The sequence below is a fragment of the Galeopterus variegatus genome, unplaced genomic scaffold (genome assembly GCF_000696425.1).
Source record: "Galeopterus variegatus unplaced genomic scaffold, G_variegatus-3.0.2 Scaffold26, whole genome shotgun sequence".
Taxonomy (NCBI): domain Eukaryota; kingdom Metazoa; phylum Chordata; class Mammalia; order Dermoptera; family Cynocephalidae; genus Galeopterus; species Galeopterus variegatus.
The window spans coordinates 221,943-233,525 of NW_007726137.1; positions in this window are offsets into that span (position 1 = coordinate 221,943).

Genomic DNA, 11,583 nt, shown 5'->3' on the forward strand with positions numbered 1-11,583 from the left:
TCAAGTGCCCAGCACGACAAATGCAAAACAGGCCACATGCAGAGAATGAGAAGTCTGAATAGCACCAGACTTCTTAAAAGAGAAAAATACACACGGGAAGCTCAAAAATAATGAAGGAAAGTCTTCAAAATTTTGAGGAAAAATTATTTCTGACCTAAATGATGTACCCAGTCAAGGTATCAATTAGCACAGAATAGATAATTTTGGCATATAAGGTCTCAGAAACTGTTGCTTTGCACACATTTTAAGATAACTACCAGAAGGGGTATCACCAAACATGAAGGTAAAAGAAGGAGGACATGAGATCCAAGACACAGAAGTCCCATCTCAGAAGAGGACGTGTGCAGCTGTGAGGCAGCCTTTGCAGGAGCCCAGTCTAGAGCAGGGGGACAAACAGCTCTGGAAGATCACTGAGGAAAAAAAACGGAACTGACAGATCTTGTGTAACTGAACATCTCAAAAGGCTATTTTTTTTTTTTTTTTTTTTTTTAAAGATGACCGGTAAGGGGATCTTAACCCTTGGCTTGGTGTTGTCAGCACCATGTTCAGCCAGTGAGCGAACCGGCCATCCCTATATAGGATCCGAACCCATGGCCTTGGTGTTACCAGCACTGCACTCTCCTGAGTGAGCCATGGGCCGGCCCTCAAAAGGCTCTTTATACAGTTCATTTGGAAAACCTTGGGCTCAATTAGTAATAGATGCATTGAAAACTAAGCAAACAGAAAAATTAACCACCAGGAAAACAAAAAGACGTAAAAGAAAGTAAACATCAGTCAATGTATGGCTTAGCCGAACAGAAGTGTGGTGAATGAAAGATGGCCAACAAATCTTTGTCACTCTCCCCACCAAGAGGTGAAATCTATTTCTTCACACCCTTGAGTCTGGCCTGGCCCTGTGGCTGCTGTCACCACAGAATAAGGCAAAAGCAATGCCATGACAGTTCTTGCCCTTGCCTTCAAGAGGACCAGTAGGTTTCACTTCTTCCTTTGAGGAACAAGCCACCATGCTGCAAGGAAGCCCAGGCAGCCTCATGGGATGGCCCACATCTGGGAGAGGGAGGCCGTGGCCAGCAGTCAGCCACATGAATGAAACAAGCTGACACCATGCCGAGCGGAAGGAACAAGCTAACCCTGGCAAACCATGTCCAGGTTACAAAACTGCAAACAAATAAATGTTGTGTTTTCAGCCATTAAGTGCTGGAAAGATAACCAAAACACCACCATATTGGGAAGAAGTGGGGATGGGGGAATGGGAAGCGAGAGAGGTAAGAAAGCTAAATCATCATCATCTTCCACAGATGGCACTTAATATGTAACACATAAATCTGAAAGTTCTAAAAGGAGTGAAATGGGCAAGTTGTTTTTTTAAAAGTACAGATAAGAACCAACAGAAACAGCTGAAAGAGCAAAGAGGCTGCCCTGGTGGAACGGGGAGGCAGGGCGGGGCAGAGGACTATCCCCTGTGATTATGAGCCTCACACAGCAAATTGTCCTTAGTGTACACGTCTCAGTTTGATAAAGGAAAAGATAAATTGGAAATATGCCTAAACATTTTGGTTGGTAAGGTTACAGTTACGTTTCCTTTCACTTTTCTGTATTATACAAATCTTTCATAAAATTTTATGTTCTGATCATAAAATTACTTAAAATAATTAAGCTTTCTATTTTGTCATAATAATGTGTCAAGAAATTGTACATCTTTGAAAATAATATTTTCTGTTTCTAGTTCCAGGCTGGAACTCACAACTCAGTTTCTTTTTTTCATTCCCGCACCGTGGAAAACTCACAGTCAGAGGCAGGAGGGCAGCAAGGAAGAGCCAGGATCAGGGAACTCTGAGGTACTAGCTCAGAGGTCTCTAGAAAGCAGCAGAGAAGGGGAACAGCAACAGCTCCTGTGAGATGAGGGCAACCCACAAAGAAGGCACAGCCAAAAACAAGGGCCAGGCTGGAGGAGCCAGCAGCTCCACTCAACCCCCCAGCACACACCTCCATACCCCAGCATGATGCTCGGCCCCAAGGAGCCACCTGGGACTCCACCAGAGGCAGAAATGTAGAGCAAGGACAAGACCTTATTAAAATACAGGACATTTTCACTCCTAATGGGCCATGGAGACACAGATTTCTTTATCTCAGAAGTTTATCAGCTTACAATAATGACCAGGGCCGCCTCCCCAAAGGAAGTAGAGAAGGTAATGACCCATAATTTGTTATTATTTCTTCTGAACCAGTAGATAGCCCTCAATAATATTCCCAGGACCCACAGCAGGAGCCTGACAATAGGGCAGTGGCAATACCTCGTTGCTGCCCTTTACTGATTTAATCCACAAATGTGTTGAGATCCCTACAGCAGCCACGAACTTAACCTCCAGATGTAGACACTGGACAAATAAGGATCACTATTAGTTGTTTCAAAGGAGTTATAAGGAGTTGAATTTTTTTTTTTTTCCTTTTTGTCTTTTTTCGTGTCCGGCAACGGATCGCAACCCTCAGTGTCGCGCCCGTACCGGACCGGGACTGGCAACGGGATTGCAACCCTCGGTGCTGCGCCCGCACCTCGCTCAGCCAGTGAGCGGGAACTGGTCTGTATGTGGGATCCGAACCCTTGGCGGGAGCGCCACCGCGCTCCCAAGCGGCGCGCTATAGCAGTGCGCCACTGGGCCGGCCCAGGAGTTGAATTTTAAAGAAACACTTTTTAAAATAGATTTCAGAACTCAACAGAAAAGAACCCCATAAGCTGTAAACATGATATATAATCCTAACATCTTCCACAAATAAGGTACACAATTTATTTCAGACAAAGAACAAAAAGGAGGAAAACATAATTTTTCCACATGCAACTTTCCCAGTAGTCTCATTTTGTAAGCTTTCATTGTGGGTAGTACTACTTCTACTGAAATGTCACTTTTCCTTCCCACTTAAGGGAAGCTACACACACTTCTCCATGCTCTTGTGCCAGTTCATGCCTCCATGCCAGGCGATCAGGGGAAGAATGTGAACTGAAAAGAAGCTAGGGTCATCAGCAGGAGGAACACTGCAAGGCACTCATCACCCAGACACCAGACAGCACTCAACAACATCCAGATGTCACCCAGACCAAAACCTGAGGATTCCAGGCTGGCTGCATTCCCTCCTTGCCACCGCCCAGCCCCCCCCCCCCGCAGTTGTCCACGCAGCTCCTACAGCTCACGCACACTGAACACCCACATGGCTCTAGAGATGCAGACATAAACAAGCAAGTGCCCTGACTTCGTGGAGTTTCCACTCAAGGGAGAGGGGAGCGTGGGGAACGTCAAATAAGGTGGTCACTGCTATGGAATAAAATAATCAGCCAAAGGGGAGCAGGAGAGCAGAGGGAGCACAATTTTAAATGGGGGTTGGGGAGTTGTCAATGTGGGCTTCAATGAGAAACTATCTGAGCAAAGGATGTCAACAAATTTTTTAAATTTCTTGAGAGTTTGTTTGGAGGTTCTAGCAGCGGAACACAGCTACTCATATACCCTTGATCAAAGAATGGTCCTCGGGGAAAGTCGTCCTCTTCCACCGAGCACATAGCTTCAGGAGGGATGCACATGGAGCAGTGAGGGAGGAAAGGGACACCTGCCAAGACAGCCAGATCAACCAAATCAACACTGGCAATCAGTGGAGTGACAGATGTCACAGCAAGATTACCCTCACATCCAAAATTTTAAAATTTAATGGGATTTCTCTTGTTTCTGAACCCTGAAACTGAAGTAAATGTAAATGCTTACAAAACAGAATACTTTACCTGGACAGTAAATGGCACCTCCATCCATCTGGTTCTGACAGAAACTTAGGGGTCATCACTGACACCTCTTCCCCTGCATCTCTCCTATCCCAAACAACATGCCTTATCAATTTTATTCTAAAATCCTTCTTAGCTATGCCCATCCACTTCTCTCCAAACCCACAATCCCAACACCAGCCAATCACCAAGATCTCTCACCAGCACTAACACTACAGTTTCCCAATTGGCTTGTCAATCAGGAAACTCCCGGGCAGTAGTTCTCAACTTGAGGGTACCAGAATCACATGAAGGGCTTGTTAGAACTCAGATTGCTGGACCCACCTCCAAAGCTTATGACTCTGCAGGTCTAGGGCAGGACCTGAGGATCAGCATTTCTAACAAGTTCCCAGGTTGATTTGATACTGCCCATCTGGGGACCAGACTTTCAGAACCACAGGACTAGGTTACAATGCAGTAATAAGCCCAAATCTGTTTGTTACTTGGCTCAACCCAAAAGTTTCTTTCTTTCTTATGTTATACATCCATTTGTTTCCACAATCAGAAACAGGAAAATGGGAATGTGATAAAGCTCATGTCTCTTGAGCATCCACTCAGAAGTGACATGTCACTTTTCATTAGTCAAAGCAAATCACACTGAATTTCAAGGAGGAAGGGCTGTTCAATCCTACCAGGCACCCAAAGCAGGGGTAATGGAAAGATTCCAACCTGAACAGACAGCGTAACCCCAAATTGGTCTCCCATGCACACTCTCCCTAATCCTCCCCCATCATCAACTCAAGCTGTGGAGGTCTCTGGGGAACACACTTTCCAAAGCAAATGGACTCATGTTGCACAACCTACCCCTTAAAACACTTGGAGGACCTCACATTGCTCTTAGGATGAAAACACTTGGTAGAGCCTAAAAGAACTTGCCTGACACCCTACCCCACCCCTTGCCTCTGCAGCCTCACTCTCTGCTCCAGCCACTCCAGGCTTTCTTCTGCTCCCATCACAGGGCCTTTGCACAGGCTCTTCCCTCCATCTGAAATATTTACACCCACCGCCCACTGAGCTAACATCCAAGCCCCTTTCTGCTCTCTGCTCCAGTATCAATCTCATCCCTACTAGATACACCTAGATCTTTCCTTCATGACTTGCTTTTCGTTATGGAGAATTCTGAATACACATAAGGGTGGACAGAATAGGTAGAACCCATGTACCCACACCATCCTCAACCTAGGCCAGCCCTGATCTAATCACACACTCACCCACTCCTTCTACAGGACTGTGAAGCAAACCCCAGATGGTGTATCACTTCATCAGTAAATATCTGTATATCTCTCTAAAAGGTGCGAATTCTTTTCTTAAACATACCAAAACCAGTATCACAGCTAAAAAAAAAAAAAAAATCCTTAATAACAAATCTAGCTAGTGTTCCAAATTCTAATTGTCTCAAATATCATAAGCAGTAGTCGTGTATTGGCCTGACACAGATGCAAATAAGCCCCACGTACTGCAGTTATAATGTTAATGTGCCTCCAATCTCTTGTCATCCACAGGTCCTTCTTTGTTTTCCTTGTTGAAAAGAATGGGTTACTAGGTCTTATAGTTTCCCATGTTCTGAGTTTTGTCAATGGCAACCCTGTGGTGTAGTTTAGTGTGTTCCTCTCCCCCCATATTTCCTGTAAATTGGTTGTTAAACATGGAAGCTTGATCAGATTCAGGTTTGTTTTTTTTTTGGCAAGAGTATCTCACAGGTTCTTCAAAGATATGATCTTTTGTCTACTCTCCCCTGTTACATCCCCTCACAGGTCTATAAACTCCATGGGACGAAGGACATCGGTTTTGGCTCACCGCTGGCACACAGCTGATACTCAATGAACGAAGAAATGTCAGAAGTACACTGCCACACTGATGGACAAAAATATAATGGCCCACTCTTCCATCCACATGTAGACAGTTGTATGTTAAAATTTTCTCTGAGGGACAGAACTGTTAAGTTCCCAGGGTATGGAATCAAAGGCCCTGCAAGAGTTCTAACTCCACCACATATAGCCTTGTGACTTTGGGTCAGTTACCTAACACCTTTTTGTTTTGTTTTGTTTTTGTTTTTTTGCGGCTGGCCAGTATGGGGATCCAAACCCATAACCTTGGTGTTATAAGGCTGCACTCTAACCAACAGAGCAACCAGCTAGCCCCAGTTACTTAACATCTTTGGGATTCAGTTTCCTGCTGCGAGGGTTCAATGAAATGAAGTAAAGAAAGATACACTGCTCAAAGCTACATACAGCAAAGCTCTACACAGATGGAACCAACTTCAAATCTTTGGGGGGATGCAACAAAGAAAGCTCTTATTTCTAACACATATTTTAATTTTTTTTTTTCCCTTTTTGTCTTTTTTTCGTGACCGGTAATGGGATCGCAACCCTTGGTGTCACGCCCGTACTGCGCTCAACCAGTGAGTGGACCGGTCTCTATATGGGATCCAAACCCTCAGTGGGAGCGCCGCCACGCTCCCAAGCGCCGCACTCTACCGAGTGCGCCACTGGGCCAGCCCATATTTTAATTTTTAAAAAAACCTAAGAATTCATGTTTTTGTGAAATAAAAATCTTTAGGAAAACAGAATAATAACCAAAAGCTATCTCTGCTTATTAACTGAGTCCCTTCCACATCCAGGCCCTGAAGACAAATCAGAGGGTCCTACCATGAAAAACTCACAACCTGGAGAGGAGGCTGGGGCAAGAGCTGGTGCAATGTACCAGCTGTCACAACGGGCCTAACACACACAAAGCACAACAAACTCAGGAGTAAAACACATGCACCTAGTGCCATGAGCACAAGGTTTGCAACACTGGTGGACACGGGGAAGACTTCACAGAGATGAGGACTGAGCTCTGAGAGCACAGCAATAGGGAATGAGGCAACTCAGGAAGAAGCAACAGCACGTGCAAAAAGATCTGTGGGACAGAGCATGGCTCCTAACAAGCTGCAGGCAGCATGACGAGATCTTGGAGCAACCACAAGAGACTGGCCAGAGAAGATGCTAGAAAGACAGGCAGGGACCACATGCCATGCTCAAGATCTAGGGTGTCCTCTTCCAGGCGAAAGGCAAAGCACCAAGGACGCAGTTTAGGCAGGTAGGTAAGATCAGAGCTTCCTTTTGGAATAAACAGGTAGATCAAAAACTAGGCCCACATTCCCTTTCACTGGTTCCCAGTGATGTAAAAATAGTGCCACCAACTACCCAATCTTTCAAATGTAAATACTAGAATCACCCAGGCTACGTCTCTCCTCTTCTATGCCCCCTCCCATGCTGTGACCCAGCCCCATCAATGCTGCCTCAGCTCCCTCTTTTGCATCTATCTGCTCTTCCCCACCCTCACCCCCTGTGCCTTGGTAAGGCCACCATTCTCTAGTGCTGGTACTGGCCCACAAGCCTCTTCTCTGACCTCTGCCACCAGCCCATGGCCCTCCACCTTTCCAACCTCACACCACAGCAAACGGGCTCCCACCACTCCCCTTCATTCACATAACTTCTGGGACATAAACCCTACCCCACATATCATACAAAGGACTGAAAGCTCATTCATTCGTATGGTCACTGAATGCCTGACAATCACTCAGGTACTGTTATAGGCACTGGGGAAATAGCATTAATCAAAGCCAAAGGAGAAAAGTCCCCACCCTCATGTGTCTCAATGCAGTCAGGGACACACACAGAATGTCAGAGGATAAGTGCTGTGGAGAAAAAGCTAAGGCAGACAGGGAGTGTCACACAGCAGAGTGTTTTAAACTAGTGGTCAAGGAAAGTGCTGAGGAGAAGTGCGAGCAAACATCTGGAGGAGGACGAGGAGCATGCCAGCCAGGAAGAGCAGTAAGGGCAGTGCTCGGAGACAGCAGGACCACAGGGCTCGAGGGCAGGCAAGAGACGGCTGCAGCAGACTGAGAGGGAGACTGTGCAAGACAGAGGATGCACAAAGTGCTATGGACATACTACCAGGGCCTCCCCAAATAGGCAGGCAATCAGGGATGGTGTTCTAGTGTGAGGTCCAAGCTGAGACCTGACGGAGAGGGAAGTAATAGGAAAAGCAACCTACCCACGCACACATGATAGACAGGTGGTTTGCTTATATGGGGGCAGGAGAAAGTAATAAAAACTGACCATGCAAAGGTCCAGTGGAAAAGCATGGCAGAAAGAGATGGGCTGAAGAGCTCAGGCAAGGGCAAAATAAGCAGTGCAGTGAGAGCCAGAAAGCCCAGCAAGAAACTGGTCTTGAACCCCAAAGGCAATGAGACCTGAAAGAGTGGGGACTCACAGGACCACATCTGTATTTTAGAAAGAACAGGCAGTGTGCAGGGAACTGACTGAAGGTAGTTAAACATGGAGTCAGAAACATGCTTTCTGATCTGTCAGCCTCCATAATGTAGCAGCAAAAACATGAAAACCATTGAAATATGAAAACGTTGCTAATACACATAAACCTTCTAGCAGCATAACAAATTCAACTCATACCATCAACTCTTTCAATGCCAACCCAGTCAACTTAAAAATTGAGGTCCCGACTCCTTCCTGAAAGAAAAAAAACACACTGCTTTTCTATATACCCACTAGGATAGTCTCACTACCAGGGTTTTGAGTTGTAGGCCATCAAATGGCTCAACCAAGACTTTGCAATTTCTATCCTTGCATATTCTGTTGAAACTATTAATTATTACAGAATTTAAAATACTTTGAAAACTCATCTTTTGCCATTTCGTTTTAGGAGAGCAGGCGTAAGAACAAAACTAATCTGAGGTCTGTCTTGATTTTTTTTTTTTAAGTAGCACACCAAATTTCATCAAATCAATCAACTCCTTTAAAAGTTATGAGGGTACTTTTGAAAAGTCTGTGGAAAAATACAATTAAAAGATAATACAAATCTTTCCATGAGCTTTTTAAAGTACCCTTGCATATTGCAACCAATAGACAAATGCAAAATGATGAAGAGTTCCTGGGTAACCTTTTCCTCCTCATGGTGCTCACTGTAAATCACCATTCCTAAAAAAAGAAATTAACAAATCACATAAAGCTGTTTTGTAAATATAACCCTAATCCTCTGGAACTTCCATGTCACCTCCTGCTTTAGTATTCTGTATACTTTGTATTCTTTTTACCTTGCCCAGTGATACAGAGAAATTAGCAATGAGATACATTAGAAATGCTTGCTTCATCTTGGCGGTAGGTACAGGCATGTTCTATTATTTGCTGTATTTTCATGCTTAAAATGTTTCACAGATAATTTTCATTTAACATTTGAGTTAGCTATATTGAACAAAGGAAACTGCCCTGCCTGGGAAACACACTCTTGGCTCCCCAACTAAAGCAGAATGACCTTAGCCCAGCCCCTTCTTTTCCATACTCAGCTTCTTCCCCAGAGGGTCTCTTTCTGCTCCAACATGACTTATAAAAAAGAGAGGCAAACAGGCTAGATGCTGGCATTAAAATGGGTTGTTTACCCTGAGTCATATGTCCATTTATTCAGCATTTACTGAGTGCCTGCCATGAGAAAGTACCAGCAGAGGCTGGGCTGCTCAAAGTGATGACAGAATCCTACCTCCAAGAGCTCATCCATGAGGGGTCAAAGGTCACAAGTGATAATTAAAAGGTTGTAAACTTACAACTTAAGAAAAAAAAATATATTGTGGTCTGTGCTCAGACATGGAGGAGGGGCAGTCCATGCCTGACAGCAGCCCACACAAAGGCCTGGAGTCAGAACAGGGCACCACATATTTGAGGAACGAGGACACTTACTGCAGCCAGGCAAAATAGGAGAATAAGGCTCAAGAAACTAAAATGCTTATCCAAATTTGTATATGTTTTATGGCCGTGAGCAGTCCACCCCCAAAAAAGAAAGAAAAAACTCTATACCAGAATATAGGAGTATAAAGCCTTATGTCTACAGTTCTCACTGATTAAAGTGTTTACGTAGAAAGGTTATTTGCCCAGATGAAAAAGGACAGGGCAAAATAAGTTTGAATTATGCCATCTTAACACATCAGCACTATGTTAGCACATCCTTTTATATGTGCTCTCACTTGGTGAAGAGAAACCTACATCTCACACAGCACACATCTCATCAGAGTAAGACTGGCTGGTTAGCTCAGTTGGTTAGAGCACTGCCTTATAACTCCAAGGTCATGGGTTTGGATTCCCATAGCAGCCAGCTACACCTTATCACAGTGTTTTCCATCCTCTCACCAGCAGCACTTCTCATAAGTCTAAAAAGGAAGTAACTAGTTCACATTCTGCTATGTGAGTAAACCTTTTAAAGTTTGACTACCTCTAGAAGGAAAGGACATCTAAATAGGCAGAAGGCAGGACCCACTCCTCCTACTAACCCACAGGGTCTCTAACTCCTGACCTGTGCAATTCTGACTTACTCTTCACTTGGTTCCTCACATTTCAGCAAGTACTGGTTTAACAGCCCTTTATAAACTAGTTGCATAAAAACAGTAAGCCTAGTAGTCACACCTGTAGCCTATTATTACTTTACTGTTTTGCTCTGTACATCTTCACAAATTTCATGTTGTTAGTTTACACATTACATATGAATAGGATATATGTGCACACATACGAATAAATTGTCCATCATCCTTTGAAATTCAAAAAGCTAATTATCTGACACTCTTAAAATGGAATGTTTACTGTCGGAATCAGAAGCCAGCCTATTTTGAAGTAATACAATCAGGAGGGGAGGATTTTTGTACAGAACAGATTAGAGTTCTTCACAAGAGCTTACACAAACTCAAAACCATGCAGTAAACCTTCACTCTACCAACCACTGGCCCAAAAATGAATGCTGCTGGGCAACTGAGAAAATGGAAGGAAAGAAAAGGAAATGACTCAAAGTGATCGTGCTTGAGGCATGAGTCCTCTTCATTTCCAGTCGGCAGTTTAGTTTCGAACCATCACCGGTTGTGGGGAATAAGAGCACACATCAAGTACACAAGGAAAGGGTTGTGCTCACAGGACTCGTTTCCTTCATGTTACTGTTTGGAGTTGTGTTTTTTTTAATACTGTTGCTCTCATCGCATTTAAACAATGTAACTAGGACATTTAAAATATGTGGGAAAATAAAGTTAAAGTCCTAGCTTCATAAGTGGGATGGTTCCTAGTTGATTTTCCATGTTGATAAGCTCATCAAAAATACATAAAATAATCAACGTATGATCTTGGTGTTTAACGCATTTAAAAGTCAAAGCCTTGAAAATCTTAAGAGTAGGTTGGGAATACTGAAGAACTTCTCCTAACCTAGCTCTGAACTCACTCCTTATCGAATTAGTATTCTCTTTTCAGGGTCTGTTAAAACACACACACGAACACACCGAATTATCTACCCAAAAATTATTAATGTCAGAACATCAGTTTTGATACTAAGTTTCACCATGAATGTCAAACCCAGTCCAGGACACAGAGAGGACAAAAAACGAGTGCTGCAACGGGTCGTATACACCACCCTCATGCATTTTCTTTCTATTGAAACCCAAGACTAGCATTTTTCAAATGCGGAGATTTTAAACCACCGTTCCGAGCGGGGCAAAACCAGCCATTCACTCGCCAGGGTCTATTTCTACAAGTCCAGAGGCTTCAACGTCTGCAACCTTGGGGCGAAGGGAGCAACCCCGGGGAAGGGCGAGGGGGCGTCGGACCCCGACAGCCCCCAGGGCGGTGTCCCCGCGCCCGGCCCACCCGCGCCTCCACCTGCCAAGAGCCCGATCGCGGCCGGGCTCCCGGGGGCGCGCCCGCGCTGACCAACGGCCCGGGCGCCGCGAGTGTCAACGCCGGACACCTTCTGCA